At 49.4% G+C, this 25,039-nt stretch overlaps 2 non-coding genes across 2 annotated transcripts; both read left to right on the plus strand.

Moving 5' to 3' along the window:
* Positions 1 to 1,741: 1,741 nt before the first annotated feature.
* On the plus strand, positions 1,742 to 1,814 carry TRNAV-AAC (transfer RNA valine (anticodon AAC)). Its single transcript has one exon. It is a non-coding gene; the product is annotated as a tRNA-Val (tRNA).
* A 2,271-nt stretch (positions 1,815 to 4,085) lies between these two features.
* Positions 4,086 to 4,159, plus strand: TRNAN-GUU (transfer RNA asparagine (anticodon GUU)). The gene has a single exon. It is a non-coding gene; the product is annotated as a tRNA-Asn (tRNA).
* The last annotated feature ends 20,880 nt before the right edge of the window (positions 4,160 to 25,039 follow it).

A 25,039-nucleotide genomic window follows, 5' to 3' on the forward strand; every position in this document is an offset into this window, starting at 1 on the left:
AGGAGCCCCGCCCCGCAGGCAGCGCGCTGGCCAAAGCTGTCAGGTGCGTTTGCAGCCAGGGGCTGCGTCCCGGCTGCGCTCAGAAACCACGCAGCCTTGGGGAGCAGACAGCGGGCCTCCGGGGAGGTGTGCGCAGGCGCCAGGGCACCCGGGGGTGGCCTGCGGGAGGGAGACCCGGAGGCGCCAGGGTACCAGGAGCTGTGAGTTGAGCCGCTACGAGCTCCGGCAACAACGCACACTCCTGTGGCAGCGGCGAGCACCCGGCAGCTCCCGGGGCGGCCCGCGGAGGAGCCCCCCATCTCCTTCTGGGATGTGCGTGGGCGCGGCGAGGCGCAGGCGTGCGGGGCCGCAGGGAGTGCGGGTTCCCCAGAAGCTGGCGCCCAGTTCTGCTCCCGCAGGAGAACGGACACTGCCCTCTCTGTCTAGCAAGGACCCTAACGTGTTCGTGGAAACGCGGGGCGGGGGGGGGTGTTGGAGGGGGCTCTCTTGTGGATGGGAGGAAGTGACAGACGGGTGGAGCGAAGAGGACGGAGAATTCACATTGTCTAATCTGAGGCCACCAGGGCGTCCGCTGGATCTCGGCCCTCCAGTTGAGACCAGGCTGAGCACCGCAGCCTGGCGTCTAGGGAGCTGTGGCGCTCGCCTTCCACGCAGCGGGAGCACTTGAACTTGGTGGGTGTGAAGCACACGCGGTGACCACTGCGGTTACGAGAAGCAAGTGCTGGAGAAAACGGCTGTTCTATCCAAGCTTCATTTTTACATTCAAGTTCAAGTGAGAAGGAGAGGAAGGAGCGGTTAGGACCGCGCGTCTTTGGCTAGGTTGGGAACCCTGCTGCAGGCCATTGCGGTGAGGCTACGGGAAACCTCGGACTTTGAGGTTCTCCAGACTCTGCCCGCGTGGGAGTCCGCGTTCCCAGAGCTGCTGAGCGGGCTCATCACAAAGACCAAAACGGGGATTCTGGTAGAACGGGTGAAGGGAAACTGCCCTGACCGCGGAACTCTCCCGTGCTCTCCTGCGTCCTAGCTCGAACGGTGGCCCTGAGACCCCAGCGATCCACTCTCCATCTCGCGGCCTGGTCCTCACTCGAATGCAGTCCAGGCCGGGAAGCACTAGTGTGGGTGTTCCGAGTTTTCCGACAGCCAAAAGCCCTAACACGCTGCCTGTGCTAACTACCCCCTGAGCTTGTGACGCAAGGGTCAGATTGAAAGGGCGGCCCATGGCATTGGCGCCTTCGTCGGAAGGACGACAAGCAGAAGTCGGGGCGAAAGGCCCTCCGGGGACAGCGCGCAGGTGAGGCCCCGCCTGGTCGGGGAGGGCGGGAAGAGGGGGCCCCGCAGCTTCCGCTGGACCCCAGCACCAGCCATCTGCGTAGTGCCAGGAGCATCGACGGCCCGGCCGGAGCCGAGAAGAAGACCACGAAGGCCGTGAGGGACGCTCCCGTGGCTCGACCGCACCTGACCCGCAGCTCTTTCAGCTTCTGGGGCTGGAGAGTCAGCGAAGAACGGCCCCCGGCGGGTGGTTCTGCCCCCAGAAACGCTGCGGGAGCCAGGTCAGGCCCCAGGCGTCTCAGGTGGAGTCGCGGGTCTCTTTGGACGTCGCTGCCTCCTTATCTTGGGGGTAGTTGGTATTTTCTTGGAGCTCATTTTATTCTAATCTAGAAATGCAGTTCAGCTTCCTATATTGAAAATATGACGCAGAAATGATTTTCAAGGGTATTTTTTGAACTGCGGCTTAGTGGTGGTTTCCGTAGTGTAGTGGTTATCACGTTCGCCTAACACGCGAAAGGTCCCCGGTTCGAAACCGGGCGGAAACAAATTTCTTTTCCGAAAAGAAAACCGTAGGTAATCTCTCCGATTCCATAAAACCGTAGGACTCACACTTAAATGCTTGCCCCCAGAGAAATAACCTCTCCGATTCCATAATGATACCTGCATGGATACAACCATTTTACTATTGCTCACTCATTTTGCAAGCTTGGAGGGGGGGGGGGTTAGATGCCTACAACTATGTGCTTGCTAGATAAATTATAGTACAGACATGCTATGCATGTCTACACTGAATAGAAAACTGATCTAGATTGCTTTGAATACATGGTACTGGCAGAAAACTTAATTAAAACGTGATTTTTTAATTAATTCAGGGCAATATTTGGAGTTTATGAAACTAATCCCTAGGAAGATATTTATTTCAGCCGTGTAAGACCAGCATTCCATATTGGGTTCAGTGACTCTCCTACTTTTTCTTCCATCAAAAGCTCAGGAAACTTTGGGACCAAAACTTAGAAATGATACACATAACTTGGATGTATCTCATGAACATAACGGGCATAATTACCTGGGAGTGGGGAGAAGCCACATACAAAAAGTACACAAGGGTACTTCAAAAATTTCATAGAAAATGGAATTAAAACATTTGTTTTGGTGAAACATTTTTGAAATCCATGCATTTTTTTCATGATATGATTTTTTGGGTGAACTTTGTGAAGCCTGCTCATCTGCATGGATTTCAAAAAAAAATACAGCAAAGGAAACTTACCTTTGACAGCCATTTTCCACAATGGTTTTGAAGTACCCTTGTACAATCGTTGACATGAATTTAAAAATAGGCAATTGTGAGCTCTGGTGATAATATTCAGATCAGTGACTAACTAAGAGAGGGAAGGAACGGCTTGAAAAGGGGTTCCACACACCTTTCTTGAATCATAGTAATCTTCTGTAACTTGAACTGGATGCTGACTGCATTTATCAAAATTAAACATACCGCAATACTCACTTCTTTTTAAAAAGTGCTGTACTGTAGTGCAATAATTTGCCATGTGTACTGTAGTGCAATAATTTATTGTTCCCATAAAAACTAGGATACAGGGAGTGGAGACAAGCCAGTCTGGACCATGGCTTTTTATTATGCTTTTTATTGTAATCTCATTCAATGCTCAATCTGGTTTCGTGTTAAAAAAAAAAAAAGAAAGAAAGAAAAAAGGAAGGAAGGAAGGAAGAAGGAAAGAAAGAAGGGAAGAAAGAAAGAAAGAAAGAAAGAAAGAAAGAAAGAAAGAAAGAAAGAGAGAGAAAGAGAGAGAGAAAGAGTGAGTCAGACTGGCATTTGAAATAGCTCTCCTGAGAGAACGGCTACGACCACATTATTTCATTGGTGGAAGCTCCTGCCGCGGGGTCCCTGCGAGGCAGCAGTTCACCGTTGGGGGTATTTCCCGTCGTGTTCTGACAAAGAGCACGTCCAAGTTTCCTTCTTTGACGTGGCCAGCTCCGGGTTTGTGCACGGTGAGGTTTACTCCTCTTCGGATCGCTTCGGTCCAGGGACCTCCCTCCGCGCCGGTGGCTGCAGGAATCGAAGCCGAGCGACACCGGTCCCTTCGCTAGCTGCCGGCTGGAAGGCGTCGCGGTGTTCCGGGCTCGAATTGCAGACCTCCAGGCTGGCGAAGCTTGCTGGCAACCATTGTGCCGCCTATCATTTTGCGACTTCAAAAACAAAGCAACATACTCTCTTCGCTGCCTCCTTCTTGGTCGTGTAGAGATCCTTGAGCGTTTCTCTCCCATACGCGTCTCCGCTTCTTCCTCCCTCTTCTTCCACACAGTCACGATTCCCACCCCTGGGATCTGGCCGGTGCTTCCCCGCAGGCAGGCCTCCTGGGAGGTCTCGTTGTCTCAGCGACGCCTCTGCTTTCTTGGGCTCCTTTTCCAGTGTCTGCTTTTGGCGCGGTCACTCACCCGCACCAGTCGCACCGACCTCACCGACTCCGCTGAGTGCAGCCGGGCGGAGCGCGGAGCAGGAAGCGCCGGCACGGAGCCCACGGGCGCGCTCGGCTCCCCGTGGATCCCAGCACGGCTCCCGCCCGGGTTCCTGGACTCGGCGTTCTTGGGGCGCTGTTTCCGAAGCAGGCGGGGGCTAAGGCGGGGCCAAGGCCACTTGGCAGCCCTTCTGGTGTGAGGGTTTCTAACGGGACGCACGCGACAGGGTCCCAATACTCCCGAAGCTTGGAGTTTGCGGTTATCTTGCAGAGAGGAGGCCAAACCTAGGCTTTCAGTGAATGCCCAGTGCATTCTGAAACCGGAAACTGGCTACCTCCGGTGTCTCTGTGGCGCAACCGGTTAGCGCGTTTGACTGTTAACCGAAAGATTGGTGGTTTAAGCCCACCCAGGGACGAGCCAAGCTTTATTTTTAAAAGGAGAGTTAGGGCGTTAGTGGTCATTGTTACAAATATGTTACTTAAAAGAAGACAACAACCTCCTATCCTGCCTGTCTCACCCACCAAATAGTACAATCTTTGTCAACTTGCCATTCATAAACATAGCTATAAGCTTGTTCCACATAAAGACCATAGCCCTTTTTCACTTGTGCCTAACATAAGAAAACTATCACTATCCACAAAGGAAGAGGCTGTTCTTCCCATTAGCATCCTGTGACTTCAATGCTATTGTTAAGTTGATACATGTTATGTGGTAGGAGTAAGGAGATGAGCAAGAGAGACTAACGGGGGGGGGGGGGGGGGGGGGAGAAAGGAAGAAATACTTGTAACTATTACATGCTTCTTTCTGCAGCTGGTCTCATACAAGTCTGGTATTTGCAACTGCCTTCTTTCACTCTGTTCCATGTTCCTTTGCTCTCTGCAAGCTCCTCAGCTGGTCTTTGTTATTTACCTGGTGTGTGTGTGTGTGGGGGGGTACATGAACCTTCATTCCTACAGTATCTGTATCATTAGCAATCCTGTCTGAATGGAGTTGGTTTGATTTTCCACTGACTTATCTCAGGTCACTGTTGCTCTAAGAGAAGCCCAAGGGATCTCCTGTGTTTAGACATAACTCTTCCTTGCCTCCACCATGGATGGAGAAGCGGTTCAACTTGCCCTTGGCAATCAGGGTCCATCAACCTAGCCAGCACGGTAGCTTCCTTTTTGGCTTGTGGATTCAGAGGCATGAGACGCCCAAAGTGACTGAGTGGCAGTTTTAATGTTCAATAGGACCATTGTCTGTTGATGGGAACATTCTTCCCTTTTGAACTAAGACTTCCAGACCAGTAGAACGTGAGGGCAAAGGTGGAGAAAGCCAAATTTTGCTCATGTATTACTAGCGGTAATAATGAGTGGTGCCACTTCCATTTCCACTCCTTGGTCCCTGGACCTGTGAATCCTGGCTATGGGAGAAACAGCACTGCCTAGTGAACGGTTGCCTGGAGAACCTTGTCCCACATAGCTGGCACAGCAGCTGAGGCTTCAAGAGGTCATTCCACTGTTCTAATCAGACCAGAGGCTTCAGGATGTGAGAGAATGTGGTGAAATCAATGACTTCCATGAGCATAGGCCCAGAGTGAGTTCCTTGACCAGAAGCCATGGCATTGTCACCACAACTGTGAGTAAGGCATTCTGGAAGTCCATCCATCCAATGTTATGTTTCCTTCACTATTAGCCTATACCCTTAATATTAATTTCCACATTTATCTCATGTGTTTCTGTATTTGTAAATTGGAAGAGTCACGTAGCTCCTTTGGAATATACTGCACCTCCTCAGGGGTTTAGAAGACAAGTGTGGGTGAGTCCATGAGGACTCAATATTCTATTCTGAGGCCATTACCTCAGAAGAGAGCACTGAAGGCTCCCCAGGCAGAGTTGAGTGAATCTCCTCCAATGCGTGTTGAAAGGCTCCTTTACTGCCAAGGAGGACACAGCAACATGTAGAGTTTTGACACCTGCATCTTCATCTGGCTTTTCTCACATGTGCTGCTTTCATTTCCCATGATTCCAGCCCTTCTCAATCAACTCCCTCACTTCATAGTGGACACCGTGCAAGTTGGGTGCTGGAGTCCAGCTCCAGCCAGTAAGAATTCACTTAGATGTATTCGACAGTTTTGACATCCTAATGATTATTGCATTTGTTGTACCTACTGAATTAAAGCTTCAATAACATTTATTTTTGTTTTAGTGGGAAGTATACACCAGGGGGCCTGTTGCCTTTTACTTCTTTCCCACAAACAGTTCAGCCTTGCATAAAGCATCAACCCCTTCTCCTACACTAACATTTGACTTGATTAAAATTCTACAAAGCAATGGACATTTTGGGGATTATGAGACTAAGTGCTGTCTCTTCCCTAAAATTAGAAATACAGCAATCGTTAGCAGCACCACCAGGAAGCTCTGACTTTCTTATGCAGAGTGTAGTTCCCAACAAACCTAAAACCACCAAGAGGACCACAGCAGTCATTCTCACGCCTTGCTGAGACACCTTCTGCTGTGACCTTGTCAGCCAGCCCAAGTTGCCTTGGCCTCACCAGTTGGGAATTCAGTTTGCTTTGTTACTCAGCCCCTCTTCTCAGGATGTGTGGTTTCCCCAATCTCAGCTCTCAGGCGACAGGGGATAGAGGTTCTTTCAGGGAAGAGAAAGGAAATATTAGGTCACTTATCTCAGGTCAGGAGGTCTACATGTTCTTCCTCAACATTTGACTGTTGTTTAAAGATAAACACTTCGTTTTCTTTTATTAAAGATGTAATTTTCAGACCAACACCCGTTGACGACACACTGCAGGGGATGCGGACCTATTCTCAGAACTGCATCTGAACCTGTGGAGTAGGAAGTGGCGTCCCAGGTCAAGAAATCTGGTTCACGGTATCTGTGCCACAGGCCCCCGGGTGCTCCTGCCTGCTCCGCGGCTCCTCTCCTTCCCCAGGGACAGCTCAGCACTCAGCACAAGGTCCACTTCGTGACCAAGGACTTGGGTGTTCTTGAAGTTTTCAGAGACCATGCTGGAGCCTAGGAGGTAGTGGCAGTGGCTGCAAGAATCAAGATTCCAAACTGCAAAAACTCTCCTATGCTCTGGTTGAGCACAGTAACTTTGAGATCCTATTAAGATTGTGTTTCTGCGGCCAGCACCGTGGCTTAACAGGCTAGTCCTCTGCCTTGCGGCACTGCCACACCGGGTTCTAGTCCTGGTTGGGGCACCGGATTCTATCCCCGTTGCCCCTCTTCCAGGCCAGCTCTCTGATATGGCCCGGGAAGGCAGTGGAGGATGGCCCAAGTCCTTGGGCCCTGCACCCGCATGGGAGACCAGGAGAAGCACCTGGCTTCTGGCTTCGGATCAGTGTGATACGCCGGCCGCAGCAGCCATTGGAGGATGAACCAACGGCAAAAAGGAAGACCTTTCTCTCTGTCTGTCTCTCTCTCTCACTATCCACTCTGCCTGTCAAAAAAAAAAAAAAAAAAGATTGTGTTTCTGCTTCAGGTGGGACAGTGTCATCAGTTCAGAGTCGCCTAGACAAGGGTCCTAGCACCGGCCTATGCAGTGTAATTTTGCAGAGAAGTGTAAAAATTTCAAAAACCAGCCTGCATTGGCCAGGAATCAAACCCCAGTCTCCCACGTGGGAGGCTAGAATTCTACCACTGAACCACCAATGCACCTGCCACTGCCTAATTCAAAGTGGTTACTATGAGAGTATCCCCAAAGACAGCCATAGTTGCAAAAGAAGTTTATTGTAGTGTTGACTAAAAGCTAACAAACTCACCCATACAGAAGTCTTTTCATAGAAGACTTTCACAAAACTATCATTATCAAAATGTCTAACTTTACCTGAAGCAACTCAAAAAAGGTTCTTTCCAATTGTATGACAGATCTCCATTGTGAAATATCAGAAATTCATTCAGGTTGCTTGTTTCTACTGCTGTCTCCAATGGTCAACTTCAAAGTGTTGCCCTAGTGGTTCTTAGAAGGTGACCTAACTGGTAGCGTTAGGTAAGTAAAGTTCTGATCAGGGGAGAAATAAGCAGCAGCAGAAGCAAAAGAAAGGAAACCGAAGGACAGAATCAACATAGAGAAATGAAGAAGAAAACTTTGGTTCATGGAATTGCACTTGGTAGGATTTATGTTTTGTTTTGTAAAAATAATAACCAAACTTATGATAAAAACGTGGTGTCTACTTTATAAGATGTTTAAAGCATTTAAAGGGATGTGTGATATAAAAAGATCAACAACTCTTGAGGTCAATGTTGGTTTATTTGGGAATATCCAATTTCCTCAATTAGTATGCTTTAATTTATCAGCTATGTAAGGACGTGGCTATTTTAAAGAAATGTTGATGGTTAAAATGTTAACATAGGCCAGCGCAGTGGCTTAACAGGCTTATCCTCTGCCTTGCAGCACTGGCACACCGGGTTCTAGTCCCGGTTGGGGCACCGGATTCTGTCCCGGTTGTCCCTCTTCCAGGCCAGCTCTCTGCTATGGCCCGGGAAGGCAGTGGAGGATGGCCCAGGTCCTTGGGCCCTGCAGCCGCATGGGAGACCAGGAGAAGCACCTGGCTCCTGGCTTCGGATCCGCAAGATGAGCCGGCCGCAGCGGCCATTGGAGGGTGAATGAACAGCAAAAAGGAAGACCTTTCTCTCTGTCTCTCTCTCTCACTATCCACTCTGCCTGTCAAAACAAAAACAAAAAATGTTAACATATTTGTCTTTTGATGAAGTTCAAATAGTAGAGAGCTCTGTCCTCGGTTCTCCCTGGGGAAAGGAAGCTGGGAAGAACCTGGAGAGTCGTTGTTCTCAAGTCAGGTCTGGGAGTCCTGCTGGCCTTTGGAGGACAGGAGCTGTGACAGGGGATCGTGCTTCTCTCACTGGGAGGCCATGCAAGGTCCATGCTGGGTCAGAACTTAGGGTTCAGCAAGGGAGTCAACCTTCACTTTGAGCTTGCACAGCCTAGGTTTTATTTGTCCTCTGTCCATCACCCAAGACACACACCAAGTCTGGCCAATACACCTTCAAATACCACCTCTATATGCCAACAACATCTATATTTATTCCCACAAACCTGCACCTCCTACTCTCAAGTTCCAGTTCTCAGGTCAATGTTGCATGCATCTTAGAGTCTATGCTAAATCTGTGCATCAGGTCAAATGCTAACGCTCAGCACAGCAGACTGTTCCTGTCAGCATCACGACATCACTGCGCACAGCAACACTCTATGATCAGACCCAAGAGCAGTATCTCCTGAAGAGCAGGGTATCACCTGAGGGCTTGAATTGGTCACTACAATCTATGTGTCCCCCTGCTTAGTACATTTACTTACTGCCAAGCCAAATCTTGCTGTACTCTTTGGACACACTTTCTCATTCTCACAACGTAATTTGCTTCCAGCTTAATGTAAAAAGGGCATAAGTTTATTGAATACAAGCTTACTGCCACTTTTTGAACTACTTTCCACCGATCATCTCTTACTTCCACTAATAAAAGCAGATGAAAACTCGGCTTCCCTTCAGCCAGTCTGTCCCATGCCATCCACTTCCACACTGGACCCTGTGTGAACCGTCCACATCTGACATCTGGACACAACTGCAGCCTGAATCCGTGTAGTATCCCTGTTTTCATCAGTTAGGTCATTAACACCTCATCTGCCTCCTGCTTCCTACATGCTCATCATTCTAGTATCTCTTGCCAGCACTCACATTCAGGGACAATGACCTACGTGACATAAGAAACTAAGGAGATGATGAACTTTCCAGAGTCCTGTCATTGAATCCCTTAGTGAGCTATTTTAACGCAGGCTGCCACTAGCAAAGTGCCAGCTGATTTGGTTCCCTGGGCAGGGTACTCTTCCTAACTTGCGGACCACCGTCTTATTCCTCTTCTAAGTCTAATTACCTCTCCCAGGCCCCACATGGAAATGCCCTCATCCTGGTGACTTAGGGGTCCAGCGAACCAATCTGAAGGTGATAGACATCAAGCAAGTAACACCAGCACCTGTGCTATGGGATCGGCTGGTTTTCGGTTTGTTCCCAGACCACGACACAATGCCTAACACGTCCGGGAAAATCACTGCTCCTGTGTTTCTGCCCTTTTCGAACCAGGGACCTTTCACGTGTGAGGTGAACGTGATAACCATTACACTACGGTACCAGAAAGTGAGAGGGCTTTGGGATATGCCTCAGAAAACCTGACATCTGTCATCTTCAACTATCAACACTTTCTAATCTACAAAGGTCAACTGCATTTCCAAACTCAAGAAAACAAAAACAAAAAACAAAACGTCCCGGGAACCACCCCTGATTCCTCAGGCAAGGAGCCTGCAGCTCCGGATGGGTCCTCGCATAGGGTCCCTTGGAGGCCCCACTCTTGGCTTTGGGATCCCGCATCTCACACAGGGTTTCCGGGTCCAGACGGAGCGCTGGGGGCCATTCTTCTTCCCCGCTGACTTTGCAGCCCCAGAAGTGGCAGGATCCCGCGGGCGGGTCAGGGGCGGCGGGGCCAGGCTCGTGGACGCGCCCCCTCGGGCGGGGCTGCGCGCGGCGCCCCGGTGGCCTTTGCCTGGGCGCCGGCCGTCAGCGCGCTGGGCTCTCTGCAGATGACGGCCGCCTCGGGCCCACCGGGAACCGCCAAGCCTTCCTCCCCGCGCCCTCCCCGGCGTCTGCGCTTCGTCCTCCCGGCACAGAGACCCCTCGGCTTCCTGCCGCAGTCGCTTACTCCCTTCGACGCGACCCAAATCCGGTCGTGGAATGGCGACCTCGGGTTTTAGTCGGTACGGTGGCAGCGTCCCAGGGCGTCGGCTGTCTTAACGCACGGGACATCAAGCCAGGTCAAGCCACGCTTGGGCGCCACGAGGCCGCGACTGACGCGGGTTAGACCCGGGTGCAGCGGCCCGCGCCGATTTCACCGTTGCTCCGGTGTCAGTCTGGGGACTCCTTGTGAGGGACGGCTTCGTTTTACCCTTCACAACTCCCGAACGCGTTTTCTGGGCTTTGGGGAACTTTCCCGTCCCAGGCAGGGGTCACGCAGTGCGCATTTTAACTTGGGACCCACGGAGACCACGGCCGTTTTCACCGAGGGCCTGGACCTCGCGTGCGCCTCACAGCAAAGGCCAGGCAGCTGGGAAGAGGTTCTTCTGCGTAAGGACGCCCGTGCCTTCGCTCCCCGCGGCGCGCTGCCGCCGCTCTCCGCCTGCCCCGCTGGTCTCCTTCAGACGGAAAACTGGGAAAGTCTGGGGAGGACGAGCCGTCCTCTCCAGCAGCCGCTGCTCTTCCGGCAAGCGGCCAGCGCGTCTCCTTCGGCCGCGAGGCTCCAGGGCGCCCACGCCGGGGAAGGCGCGGGCCGGAGGCTCCCCGGGGCCCCTGGCCGCGGCGCACCGCCCGTTCTGTTGGCCCTAACCGGAGACCTGGACGTGAGTGGAGTACTAGGTCATCCTCAGCGGCGACTGCAGGCCGAGCCCCCCAAGAGACGGACTTCAGGGCAGCTTAGATCAGGAACTCCGTGAGATGTCCCGCCCGCCTTGTCCACTCGGGGGAGAGGACTCGCCGCCTCTCTGTCGCGTCTACGTCCTCTGGGGTTCCACGTGCACAGGACAAAGGGAGCAGGAGCAGGAGGGGCACTGTCGGGGGGGGGGGGGCTGCACTGCTGGGGCAAACCTCATAAAGCGCTCCCTGGTTCATCTCGACGCACAGAAAGGGAAGGGTGCCGGGCTCCTGACCTCGCTCAGGGAACCCGTCCTTCCTGGCCCCAGAGAGCAGACCCAGAAGAGGGACAGATTCAGAGAAAAAGCTGGCCGGCGGCCCAGCCCCACGACCCCGAGAGGAAGTGTCCGAGCCAGCCGAGGATCGTGCGGAGAATTGTTCTCCCCCGCCTCCATCAGAGCCTTGGCTGGAATTCCGAGATCGCGACAAGGAGGGAATTGTGTAGTCAGAGGTCCACCCTCGACCGAGAGGAAAGCACGAATCCCTGACAGGCTGGACTTGGGAAACACCAGCGTCAGGGAGGGGTTCGGCCCGAGGATATGCGAGAACGGAGCGTCCAAGGCCGGAAGACCGCAGGAGCAGGAGGCTGCAGGGAAAAGATCGGAGGGCAGAAACTCCTAGGGGTTTTCCTTCCAGCCCGTCCAGGTCCCTGCAACTCGGGGACCCTGACGAGGTCGGAATGTGGAGGTGCCGGCGCCTGGCTTCTGCAGCTGGGCGCCTCCCCGCTGGCGCCCCCTCCCGGCAGCCTCGTCCACTGTCGGGCTCCGGCTCCCAGCGCCGCCGCCTCGAGGACGCAGGGCTCCAGGTGAGTGGTGAGGCCGCCTGGGGCAAGGCCGGGGCTCTGCTGCCACCAGGAGCGCCACTGGCAGGGCTCTGCGGGTGGCGTGGGTGCTCGCAATTTGGAGAAAACGGGGAGGCGTCGGCCTTCTGACATTTCCTTGGAGGCAAGGGCAGCATCGGCCAGAGTGGCTGCGACATTTTGGGTTTTTGATAGTTGATCATTTTTTCTACATTTTTGCCTTACAAACATGTATGTGTGGGGAGGCAGGCTTAAGTTAGTCACTGTTTTGAGTGGGAGGTGGTTTCCTTCCTAACTGTATTTTACTTTCAGATTGTTCATAAACAAACATGTTTGCCATCTCAACTGAGTGATACAAAATATTAGATTGTTTCTGTTTTTTTCTTCACTCAACATATCCTCATGTTCTTTTCTCCTATATCCGACAGACAAAGAACTATACACATTTTAGGTAGGTTGAAAGGAAGCATTGACTGGTGTGGCTGGAAATGCTTGCCTTTTCAGTGAAAAGCTTTCACCGAGTCACCTGGACAGGTAGTCACGCAGCTTACATAGAAAGTAAGCTGGAATAAGGCCTGAAGTCATTAAATAGAAAGAAAAGGGGCGGCCTCTACTGAGGATGGGGGCAGTGAAATGTTGGTTTCAATGCAGCACAAACTGGAAGCGTCTACATCTGTGAGAAGGGAGGTAGCCAGAAGTCCCCTCAGGAGAAGTAGTCAGAAGGCCTTCATGGGGTCCCCTTGGTGACATTCTCCCGGGTCCTTGGCAGCTGGGCCTCAATACGAGGGCGTCAAGGATATTCCTAAGCACCTCTGGGTCACCTAAGCAGAAACCACAGCCATCCAAGCAGTCTGTCCCCACGTGTCAGTGGAGACTCGCTTGTCTAAACTTAAACTGCAGCATTTCGTCCCGCGTGCCAAGACCCTTCACCACGTAGGAGAAGTGTTTTCTTGCAAGAGAAGCCAATACTGGCGGCGTGTCCATTGGTATTCGTGGTCTCACACGCACAGTGCGTCCCCAGGGCCCTCCAGATGGACTCCAGAACCCAGCTGCTGCTGGACAGGGGAGAGATGGACAGTGCCGAGTCCCAAGGAGGGCCTTCGCCTCTCCCATCATGGACGGAGTTCTGCTCCTGGAAGTATTCCTCCTCGTCGTCGAGGAAGCCGTTCTCCCCGGCACAGGGGCAGTTGGGGCTGCAAGCTTCACGGCCTGCTCCCTGCTATTCCTGAATTGACTCGTAGGGACTATAAAAGCGGGCAGAGCAAGGACAGGTCCAGCAGGTGGAGACCAACCTTCTGCTTGCCAAGCAGCACCAGCGCAGCGTCAGGTGGGTGTGGAGGACTGGGTGAGTGGCGGCGTCTGGGGCATATCCCTGGCTCAGAGCGTCCCGGTTGTGTGACTTCACAGTGGCTAGATGCTGCCAGCTTCCCATTGCCTGCTGCTGGCTGCATTAGTTTGCTGGGGCTCTTGGGCAACCAAGGCAGACTGCGCCCGCTGCCCCCGGTGTGGTGTCTGGTCTGCTCATCATTTTCACTCCCAGAAATGTGGGGTGCGGCAAGGTAGGGATGCAAAAGAGCTGGCGTTCAAAGCTCTGGTTGGCTGAGCCACACGCACACGGTGCTGGTCTGAACATGATTAGTTTGTGTTCCTCCAGCACCAGCTGCCCTTCCGGGTTCTTCTGGTAGCTTTGTTGGACACTGGGGTCTTGGGCTTGGCCGGAGCTCCAGAATAATCCACGTAGGGCAACCCTTCAGGTGAGTGCAGCTGCGCCCTGCGGGTCCTTCTGCCCCAGAAAGGCAGATAATAGTTTCCTGTTCTGCGAGGGTGAATGGAACCGGTGGGAAATGGATCAAAGGAAAGGGAAAATTCCCAAGAACTTTCCAGAATTGTCCAGGTGGGGGCTGTCAGGGAGTGACTGCCCTGTGAGACTGGTGCTTAGACTTGTCTTGTCCTGACCTTGACCTGGTCCCAGTTCCAGTCCAAGCAGAGACATGCTGATTTCTGGGGCATCTTCAACTGTATCACTCCCTAAAGTGGGGTAATGACTAAGCTTCTATTTCCAGGATTAAAGTGGAGTCCAATGATGGTACTGAGGGTTTTCTGCCCTCCCCCTCCATAGGAACCCTACATGAAAGTCTCAGAAAGTTCTCATTTCTGTTACCTTCCTATCTGAAATGTATTCCTGTGAGAAGAACTAAGAGAACATAATTGGGTTGACTTTAGGTTTCTTCTCTGTCTTTACAATATTTTCCTTAGTAAACAATTTTTACTTGACCTGGAAATCAGCATTAATGTCAAGAAAATAGAAGGCACAAGTATTGAAAGGTAGGAACACAATTGTCACCTATAAAAGATAAATGAAAACAAATAACCTAAAGTAAAAAACAGAACAAAACAGTAAGAAAAAGAAAAAGTAGAGCCAACATAGCAGTTTGTGTTTCTTGTACGTTGGCCCTGACCTAGTGGCTCTGTATGTGAGTGGTTAGTAGTCGGCCACATAGCTGGTATTCTGTCCACATCAAGCTTGCCATCATGGACTAACTTAGGTTGTCTCTTCACCATTTCCAAACAGCCAAATGCCCCGAGACCTTGAGCATTTGCCATGGAAGAGTTACAAACATGAAGACCTGTGGCTGCTTCGATCTACCACCCTGCTAATGCACATGGGAAAGCAGCAGATCATGTTCCAACTACTCAGGTCCTTATCACCCACATGAGAGACCCAGATGGAGCTCTGGGCTCCTGGCCTTGGTCTGACCCAGCCCCAGCTGTTGCTGCCATTTGGGGAGTGAACCAGGGGATGGAAGATTTCTTTATTTCTCTCTGTTTCTCCCTTTCTCTCTGTCACTCTGCCCTTCAGATAAATAAATAAATCCTTTAAGCCCCCTTACCTAAAACATGAATGCCTACCTGAATAAACCATTAGACTTAAAATCTGATCAAGTAGTAAAAGGAAAGTGAAGAATCAAAGGAATCACCTGTTTCTGAGAGGAAGGTAGCAAAAAGGAGCTGAAGCTTGAGAGGAATGCCTTGACGAGGCAGTGTAACAAGGGCAAGGAAATGTGGGGGACTGAAGGGCCTCACTGCTCCTGGCTTGCAGGAACACTGTCTCTTGCCTCAGACCTGTGCAAGTTTTCCAGCTCCTGTACCTTGCAGGTGCTCCAGACACTAAAGGCTACAAGCTTTTCATTGATGCTTTGTTCTAGAATTGAGAGAGCTGAGTGAGGTGTGGGGTTCTTTATACAGGATGTGAAAATCCTGGGCCTTATATTTCAAGGGAAGGCAATAGCCTCTAAGCCAGGGCCTGCAGGCTGCTAAGCACCCATTTTGCTGATACACTGTCTTAACTCTTTGTTAAGATGCTGCTTCTGATGTACAAGGCAGTTGAGTTTTGCATAATGCCCTAAATTTGGACACATGGGCAGCACTGCATTCAGGAAGAGCTGGGGACTCTGCAGTGGAGAGGCTGCCTCATAGGTGAAAAATGTCCACTTGGAAATTGAGTAGAATCTTTATTTTTTCTCACACACTTCTGTGTACTCTTTTCAGAAGGGTTGTGCTTGATAATGCAAGAATTATGGAAATATAAGTTGCATCCTTGGACTAAAAAAAAAACACTCGTGGAATAGATCTAAGTTTACTGAACCAAGCAAGAGTTTGAAATGGACTTTGAGCAAACAAAGACTGTCTTCCAAGGATAAAATTACTAAGAATCAAATTCTTACCATATATGGCTGGCGCCACGGCTCACTAGGCTAATCCTCCACCTTGCGGCGCCGGCACACTGGGTTCTAGTCCCGGTCAGGGCACCGATTCTGTCCCAGTTGCCCCTCTTCCAGGCCAGCTCTCTGCTGTGGCCAGGGAGTGCAGTGGAGGATGGCCCAAGTCCTTGGGCCCTGCACCCCATGGGAGACCAGAATAAAGCACCTGGCTCCTGCCATTAGATCAGTGCGGTGCGCTGGCCGCAGCGCACCAGCCGTGGCGGCCATTGGAGGGTGAACCAACGGCAAAAAGGAAGACCTTTCTCTCTGTCTCTCTCTCTCACTGTCCACTCTGCCTGTCAAAAAATTTTTAAAAAAAATTCTTACCATATAAGAAAATGACTTTGAGGACAACTTTCACTTTTCATTTCCAGTGCAAATAAAAATACCTTCTTTATGTCTATCAATATTCTAACCACTAGGGCTTTTTGTTATCTGCTTTTTTTTTTTTTTTTGACAGGTAGAGTGGACAGTGAGAGAGAGCGACAGAGAGAAAGGTCTTCTTTTGCCATTGGTTCACCCTCCAAAGGCTGCCGTGGCCGGCGTACCACACTGATCCGAAGGCAGGAGCCAGGTGCTTCTCCTGGTCTCCCATGCAGGTGCAGGGCCCAAGCACTTGGGCCATCCTCCACTGCACTCCCGGACCACAGCAGAGAGCTGGCCTGGAAAAGGGGCAACCGGGTATGAACCCGGTGTGCCAGCGCCGCAGGTGGAGGATTAGCATATTGAGCCTTGGCGCTGGCCTGTTATCTGCTTTAGATGATACTGGCAAAGAGGATGTGATTATTGGTGGGATGGCAGCAGAATCCAACAATTAGGGAATCTACCTGAGAAGAATCAACAGAAGGCTTTGATTCCAGTAGGGTTATGCCACCAATTGCTGAATTAAAAGGCTAAAAAGGGGCCAGTGCTGTGGCGTAGCTGGTAAAGCCGCTGCCTGCAGTGCTAGTATCCCATATGGAGACCGGTTCAAGTCCCAGCTTCTCCACTTCCGATCCAGCTCTCTGCTATGGCCTGGGAAAGCAGTAGAATGTGGCCCAAGTGCTTGGGACTCTGCACCCATGTGGGAGACCCAGAGGAGGCTCCTGGCTCCTGGCTCTTGGCTTCGGATCTGCATGGCTCTGGCCATTGGGGCCATCTGAGGACTGAACCCTCTCTCTCTCTGCATCTGCCTCTCTGTAACTCTGCCTTTCAAAATTAATAAAACTAAATCTTTTGGGGGCCAGTGCCATGGCTCATTTGGTTAATCCTCTGCCTGTGGCACTAGCGTCCCATATGTGCTCCGGATTCTAGTCCCGGTTGCTCCTCTTCCAATCCAGCTCTCTGCTGTGGCCTGGGAAGGCAGTGGAGGATGGGCCAAGTGCTTGGACCCCTGCACCCACATGGGAGACCAAGAGGAGGCCCCTGGCCCTTGGCTTTGGATCGGCATAGCTCTGGCCGTAGCGACCATTTGGGGAGTGAACCAGTAGAAGGAAGACCTTTCTCTCTGTCTCTCTCTCTCACTGTCTATAACTCTACCTGTCAAATAAAAAAAAGTATTTATTAATAAATAAATAAATAAAATGAGTTGAGAAATGTTTCTTATTCTTACATTTCTAGACTACATTGTATAGAATTGGTGTTAATTCTTCTTTAAATTTTTGGTAGAATTCTCCAGTGAAAACATGTATTCCTGGACATTTTGTTATGGGAAGATATTTACTTATAAATTCAGTTTTTGTGATGCTTTAGGACTATTGAGATAATCCATTTCATCTTGGTTGAGTTTGCTAGTGAGAAATTAGCCCATTTTCTAAGTTGTTGATCTGTAAGTGTAACGTTATTCTTTACACCTATCCTTGTGGTGATTGAAGGCTGCTCACCACTTCGAATCCCATTTCATACTTCAGTATTGTTTTCGTCACAACACTGGTCACACAATTTTACCATTTTTGGCTACTCATGTGAAAGTGCCTTGAAAGTCCAGATAATGTTTTATTGATCTCTGAATCCATGGCTCCTACTGCTGGGCCAACCATAAGGAATTCTCAGGAACATTTTGTCCAATGGCTGAAAAGAAGTGGTTGCAAACATGGCAGGTGTCTGTCAGGTTAACCCGAAAGAGGAACGGCATCCCACAGATTAAAGAAGCAGACTCAGATTAGCGATTTCAATGTGGAGAAACAAGGGGACACTCTGTCCACTGGAAAGCTGGAGGCAGAAGCAGAGGCCCAGATGTCTTGTTACTCCAAATATTTATTATTAATGGTGGCATGATCAATTAACCATAAAAAATGTGCGGTTTTGTGAAAACAGGATTTCATGATGAGGGAGTTTACACGTAATGAAACAGGGAACGATGGGGAGTTGGTGTTTACAGGGAAGACGTGTTTCCTTTGAATCTGGGACTAAGAGAACAACCACAGTGTGGAGGGATCTTGAGGGGTCTAACTATTAACTGGGGTGAATGTCTGTCCCACTTGCTGCTTACCAGAGCCAAAGCATTTCCTTAGCTGCTTCAGCAACATGTCGAATGACCTTTGCCATTGACACAACTCAACCCGTCACCTCAGCAATCTGGCCAAGCGTGCCTTCAGCAGAATTCAGGTCATGTGGTGGCCTCCAAAAATCTAGGCCTTTGATAGTGTTCAGGCCGTGTGGTGGTCCCTGAAACAAACCTCCACATATCTCAACTGCACTCTTGTCCCAGGTGTCTTCTCAGGGATCCTCGATATCTTCCAAGAAGGCAACAAATGCTCTTCCCTAGAAAGGACTTTGCCCGATTCCATTTCTTTTTTTCTGTGATAAAAGCTGACTGGCCTCCTGGACTCCTCTTTATGGCTCACTGTCTCATTAAGAAGGGATGTCTTTGGCATACCCGCCAATACTCTCAGCTGCCACAACACTCCAGTTTAGGGGAGCTACCACATTTTATGTAACTGTCTGTGCTCTTCCTGTCTCAGGCTTGGGTTCCTCAGGAAGGAAATATCTGAGCCCCAAGTACTTGACAGAGAGTGGAGAAAATTGATCACTCAGCAAATATTTGTGAGATACTGTGTGTAAAGCCTTCCTCGACTGTAAATATAGACGGGCATTATTAGCATCACTGCTGCAGGTACAAGAGTCCCCAACCCAGCGTTTCCTGACCTGGGGCAGAACTGTTTCAAGCAAGAATGGATGTTTTCCACCATTTTCCAAGCATTGTTTATCCCCTCTGTAATGGGAATAAACAGGCTCTGTAAAAAGGACAGTGTAATATTTGGGGCAGAATATGAGTGACCTAGGCCTAGGAGACACACGTCCAACAGTTTTTAATGAGTCTTGGGAAGTGACCAAAAGCTAGTCAGAATTTATGTATTCCCAGAGAGTAAATTTTATTTATATTTACATGCTGAACACACATTGGTTTGTCCCAAAAGAAGGTGGACTTTAGGTAAGTAGGGGCAAATTTGTCACAGGCTGGAGATTATTATTTTAACATACTACTGGTTACAAACATCTTCAGAGACAGGGTACTGAGGCTACTGAAATGAAAGCCTCTGATTAATTTTAAGAAGGACCTGTCTGGGAATAGATATGGAACGTATAGATGAAGAACAAAGGATTGTTCCACATGGCTGAGAAGAAACAGACCCTGTGTGCATCACCCAAGTCAGATTGACCTGGTGGATAAGATTAATAGCTCTGTCTGGAAACTTCTCAGAGGTGTTTCTCTCGAGTGCCCTGCAGCGATTTCCTGACACCTCTAAGCTCACACTTACTTGATGTGCACCTGCTGCTAGGGGAGCTCCAGGGTTGAGGCTCTTAGGTGTGGGTCAGAGCCTTATTGCTCAGGATGTTCCTTCAGGAATCTGATGATGTTAGAAGAATTCCTCAGTTTCCCCTGAAAGTTGAGTGGGAAACCTGAAGCCGGTTCTTACTCCCGTCATTGTTGGCTGCTACATGCTTCACCATGACTTCTTCACGTTAGCCTCATCCTACAAATGTGCTTTCTTCTATCTGCTCTCTCCCGTTTGTACTGTCAGGGCATTGGCTTGAGCCAGGTTGGTTCCTAGGGGAAACACAATAGGGACCAGGGGAAATCTTAGACGTGGTTCCCAGCACGTGTTTAATACAACATGTCACATTCCCTCATGGACTCAGAGAAAACTGAACAGAAAGTACTGATGAGGTTATGGATGCCCAGAAAGGCTAAGAAGAATTTCTCAAATTCCCACACCACTTGATGGCAGCATAGCCACCACACAAACCTGGCCACCAGCTTCCTCGTGCCAAGCACCTAACTCATCCTTCAGGAATTCACACCCTAATTTCAGGGTACATTGGACCTAACACAACCATTGGCAGGGTTAGAACAAAATATCAGAAGGAGCAAATCTTTCATACAGTTCTATAATTCCCCTATTTATTCTCAGTGTTTAGTCACTGGCATTTACAATAGGATAAAGGAACACAAAAGTATCAACTCACACTTACCACAATCACAAATAAAATGCGTTTGTGTGATTGTGTGTGAAAAATCTGGCTCCTGTGCCACAAGAGGAGCTTCCTGGGAGCAGGGATTCGGTCTTTCTTGTTTACTTCATATCCCCAGGACCTCCTCCATAGCCTACCATAAAAATTTCAATATATATTTGCCAAGTGAATGGATATATTGCTAGGGATAAGGTTTATCAGTGTGCTATAGTCACAGCCATACTTTCCATCAACTCCTGTCCTGGATCTGTACTGAAGAAATGAAAGCACAGCCTTAGCAATTGCTCTGTAAGGTTTGAACACCTGCTTCACCATATATCATAAAAGTATTAGTGAATGACTTCCATTTCTTCTTAGAGCCTCTTCTGCTCACATGTTACACAGGGTGGGAAGGATTAGCCAAGAGAGCTATTAGTGGTTCAAGTGAAATAACATCAGCAGAGAGGGTTCCCAATCCTTGCATAGTCACAGATTTCCTGCTGTAAGATATCTGGTGATGCAGCTCAAGATTCCTCAAGAGGAGACTCTTGGGCAAATAAAAAGCCCACATTAATCTGGTAGCTTGGGATGGAGCTGTGCCGATCCAAAGCCAGGATCCAGGAGCTTCTTCCGGTTCTCCCACGTGGGTGCATGGGCCCAAGGACTTGGGCCAATCTGCTACTATTTCTCAGGCCATGGCAGTGAGCTGGATCGGAAGAGAGCAGCTGGGACTAGAACGGGCACCCATATGGGATGCTAGAGCTTCAAGGCAGGGCTTTAACCTGCTGTGCCACAGCACCAGCCCCTCTATTCTCCTTTAGAGTTTTTCTCTTCTTCTCTAATTGTTGAAGAACCTCATACTCAGGTGGGTCATTTCTTTGTGAAGATCCCTGTTTCCTCCTAAGTCATCCAGATGAACTGAAAGAAAATCATGTCAGATAGAAGTCAGGTCAATAATGAGAATCCCAAAGGATCCTGAGCTTGGGAGGGCAGCCTCTCTTAGAAGCCAGCTGGAACCACAACATAACCAATATCACACCCATTCAGGTGAGGAGGATGTGCCAATCAATTGAGAGGAGGAAGAAGGTCTAGAGGAGTGTGAGGAGGGGGAAAACCCCAAGAACAATGGAACAGGTGATGATGGAAACAAGCAGGGTTTCAGTTGACCTGGTGATCTGGGGTAACTCAGCAGGGAGTTAGGTTTGGGCAAGCTGGAATTTTTGCCTGTCCTGAAATGTAAATATATTCCTTCACCTGACAATCAATACACTTGCATTCCCAGGATGCACCTGTGTCTCATCTGGAACCAGGAAGGAGGATGTGACATGATGACCATACGAAAGTGGAACTTCACATGAAGGCTCCATGAAAATCCCAGAAAGCTTCCTGCATGCTAAGACGCCACCCCTTTGTTTCTTTAATTCACATACCTCACCCTACCTCGTAAAAGACTGAGAATGTTGGAGAGGACTCTTTTTTGCCCCTGGCCACTCTTGAAGGTACTACTCAGGCTCGCTCTCGCTCTCTCTCTCTCTCTCCCTTTTTTCATATGCAACACTCTTGCCCACTCCTGAGGGCTATTCCTCTGTGTGGAGTGGCCAATAGTCATGTGACCCATATCACAGGAGGATATTTACTGTTGACATATGGTCTTCTGGGAATCCTCTCAGCAACTGAAACTGAGCCCCAAAATGGTGCCTGGGAAAAAGATGTATATACCATCAGAGCCCAGTCTCCTAGGCATGCTCCCTTGGCTTAACTTATTGGATTGAGGAAGTGGTACTGCCAGCCCTACAAGATTCTAATCACCAAACTCATAAGGTCATTTGCTTCTTCAACTGATAACATCTTGGTGACGAGTACTGTTTTGGGGGCTTTTGTTTAGGGGAATTCCAGATCTGGGAAGGGGAATTCTGGTCTGGGACAGAAAATAACTAGCATGGGCCTGTAGACCCCTGGCTGACGGGGGGCCACTTGGCCATCACATCAGCAGAGCACCTGGTGATGCTTCCTGCTGGCCCATATCCTAAGGTGCACTTTGCCTTGTTCCTTATCTGAACTACCTTTGCAGACAACCAGGGTACAAAGCAAGCCTGGGTGCCTGGCCAGGGGCCAATGTGCTGCCGCCCTTATCCTTTGTCTCTCATAGTCTTGACTCTGCCTTCCTTGTGGCCTCTTTCAAAGCCCCCATACACGCTCATTTAACAGAGCAGCAGTTCTTGAGGTCTGGAGGTCTGCTACCCTCTCATCTGTAGACTGATTAAATCTTCTCTTTCCTTCACCTCCAAACCTTGTCCTCATTATTTTGATCTGGCACCAGGGACAGGCACAGAGCTTTCATTAACAGAAATTTTGGTGACCAAGGCAGGGTTGCTCCTACCCTTGACAGCCTGCTCCCCACTGTTGACTTCCCAGGGATGGAGCAATTGGAGGTGGCAGCACACAAAGACTTACCTGCCATAGCTCTCGGCTATGGCCTGGGAAAGCAGAAGTTGGCCGTAGCACTTGAGCCCCTGCACCCACATGGGAACCCGGAAGAATCTCTTGGTTCCTGGCTGTGGATAGGTTCAGCTCCAGCTGATGTGGCCAGTGGGAAGTGAAACAACAGATGGAAGACCTTTCTCTCTGTCTCTCCCTCTCTCTATAACTTTACCTCTCAAATAAATAAAGGTTTACCGTGTTTTGCTAAAGTAAAGTTTTGAAACCAGAGAAGAAAGCATTTGCTTTCCTTCCTCCACTCAATTGCTCTAAAATTAAAAAACTTTTCTGAGTATTTTTGCTTTTTGTTATTATTTGCATGAGTTCAGTAGGAATCTGTTCTTGTCATAACCAGAGATCATTGGAAAAAATGGCATATTTAAAAACTGTGCACAGAAAACCTGGCCTCAAGAGCTGCTAGCCGTGGAGTCAGTAAATGGAGTTGTCAGTTTTAGCAGGACCTGAAATGTCAAAAGTTTAGACACTATGGTTAAAAAAAAGCCCAAATCGGCCGGCGCCGTGGCTCAGTAGGCTAATCCTCACCCTTGCGGCGCCGGCACGCCGGGTTCTAGTCCCGGTCGGGGCACCGATCCTGTCCCGGTTCCCCCTCTTCCAGGCCAGCTCTCTGCTGTGGCCAGGGAGTGCAGTGGAGGATGGCCCAAGTGCTTGGGCCCTGCACCCCATGGGAGACCAGGAGAAGCACCTGGCTCCTGCCATCGGATCAGCGCGGTGCGCGGGCTGCAGCGCGCCTACCGCGGCGGCCATTGGAGGGTGAACCAACGGCAAAAGGAAGACCTTTCTCTCTGTCTCTCTCTCTCACTGTCCACTCTGCCTGTCAAAAATTAAAAAAAAAAAAAGCCCAAATCTACTGTGGATTTTTTTCTTTTTTACTTTGAGAGTTTTTGAGGAGACATTTAAAATCTGTTTTTCAAGCTATGTTTTTCAACCCTTGGGTAGATTAGGAAATCAGTTTAGTATGGAAGTAAGGGTGAGTATAGTTTTTGTGAAGGTTAGTTACACACACTTGTGTGTGTACCAGGTCACACAGTGCGATGTGTTTGTCATCATGAGTTGTGGTACAGGTTTCAGCAACACAGCTCTAGGGTGGTTATCTGTAAGACACACACTGAGCAATCCATCTGCTGCTTTTTGCTGACTCCTGTTCTAGACTCTATGACGGCATCACTGAGAGGAGAATGGAAATTGCATAAGTGGCCAGATTTTTATCCTCTGCTGTGAACAAGATGCACACTTTGGAACAGTTTATAGTTGGTTTATCTGCAATGCTAGGCAATTTTCTTTTCTGGTTAACAAAATTACTTGTGGAAAATTTTTGAAGTCCTATGCCAAGCTACATCCTAGATTAAGTAAGTCTGAATTTCTAAAGGTAAATTTTGGCATCCAATTTTAAAGCTTCTCAGATGAGTGTAAGGTGCAACCAAAATTGAGAATCACTGTCCTTGAACTCCCTAATCCCACCCTTTCCTTGGCCCTCCTCCCTGTCTCCCCCAGCATGGCACAAAGATGATCCTTTGCCTTCTGACAGCAAATCACTCTCCCTCAGGGCCATGGTTGTCTCAGTAATTACTGGTTTACCTTCCTGTATGCCTGTGCCTTTTATTAAAATGTTTTATTAAAAAATTGGATCATAGAATTCTCTTTTTATCCAAAACTAAATCATAGCTAGTTCCCTTACATTTTGTGCCTTCAAGACTCACATGAGTTACATTTTGCCATCTTGAAAAGTTGATGTAGTGATGGGAAAGGAGAGAGGAGTGACAGTGGAAGAATGAAGAGAGTAGTGCAGAGAGAATGAGGGGTAACTGATGACAGGTGGATAGGGAAAGTGCAGGGATATAAACAGGAGTGTGGATAGCATGTGGAGTGTTCACACAATGGAGCAGTATGCAGCAATGAGAAGGAACTATTGAATGATACTTTCAGCAACACGGATGAGTTGCATCAGTGTTGTTATGAGCCAAAGTATCCAAAGAGCAGCAAACTTTATGGTTCCATGAATATCAGGTCATTCCTTCCAACACAAATTTTACTTTTTATTAGCAATCAGTAAAGAGAGGAAAACAATAATAGTTTATTAATTTGACCCATTCATTTAAAGGTAATATCTGATGCCTCCAACTCTACACTCAAGAATGCTCTTAGATGTGGCTGGAAAAGTTCTGGAGAAGATTCTTCTAGACCCTTCAGGCATCATGTCACAGGCTGTCTTGACCAGAGCCAGAGGAGTGACTCTGTGTACAGGAACGAGGGGGCACACGTGAGACGGTCGGGGCTGACTGTGCAGTACCTAAGGGAGGAAAGACAGAGCTGAAATGAAACCTGAGGGACTAAGGGGA

This window comes from Lepus europaeus, chromosome 5, assembly GCF_033115175.1.
Source record: "Lepus europaeus isolate LE1 chromosome 5, mLepTim1.pri, whole genome shotgun sequence".
Taxonomy (NCBI): domain Eukaryota; kingdom Metazoa; phylum Chordata; class Mammalia; order Lagomorpha; family Leporidae; genus Lepus; species Lepus europaeus.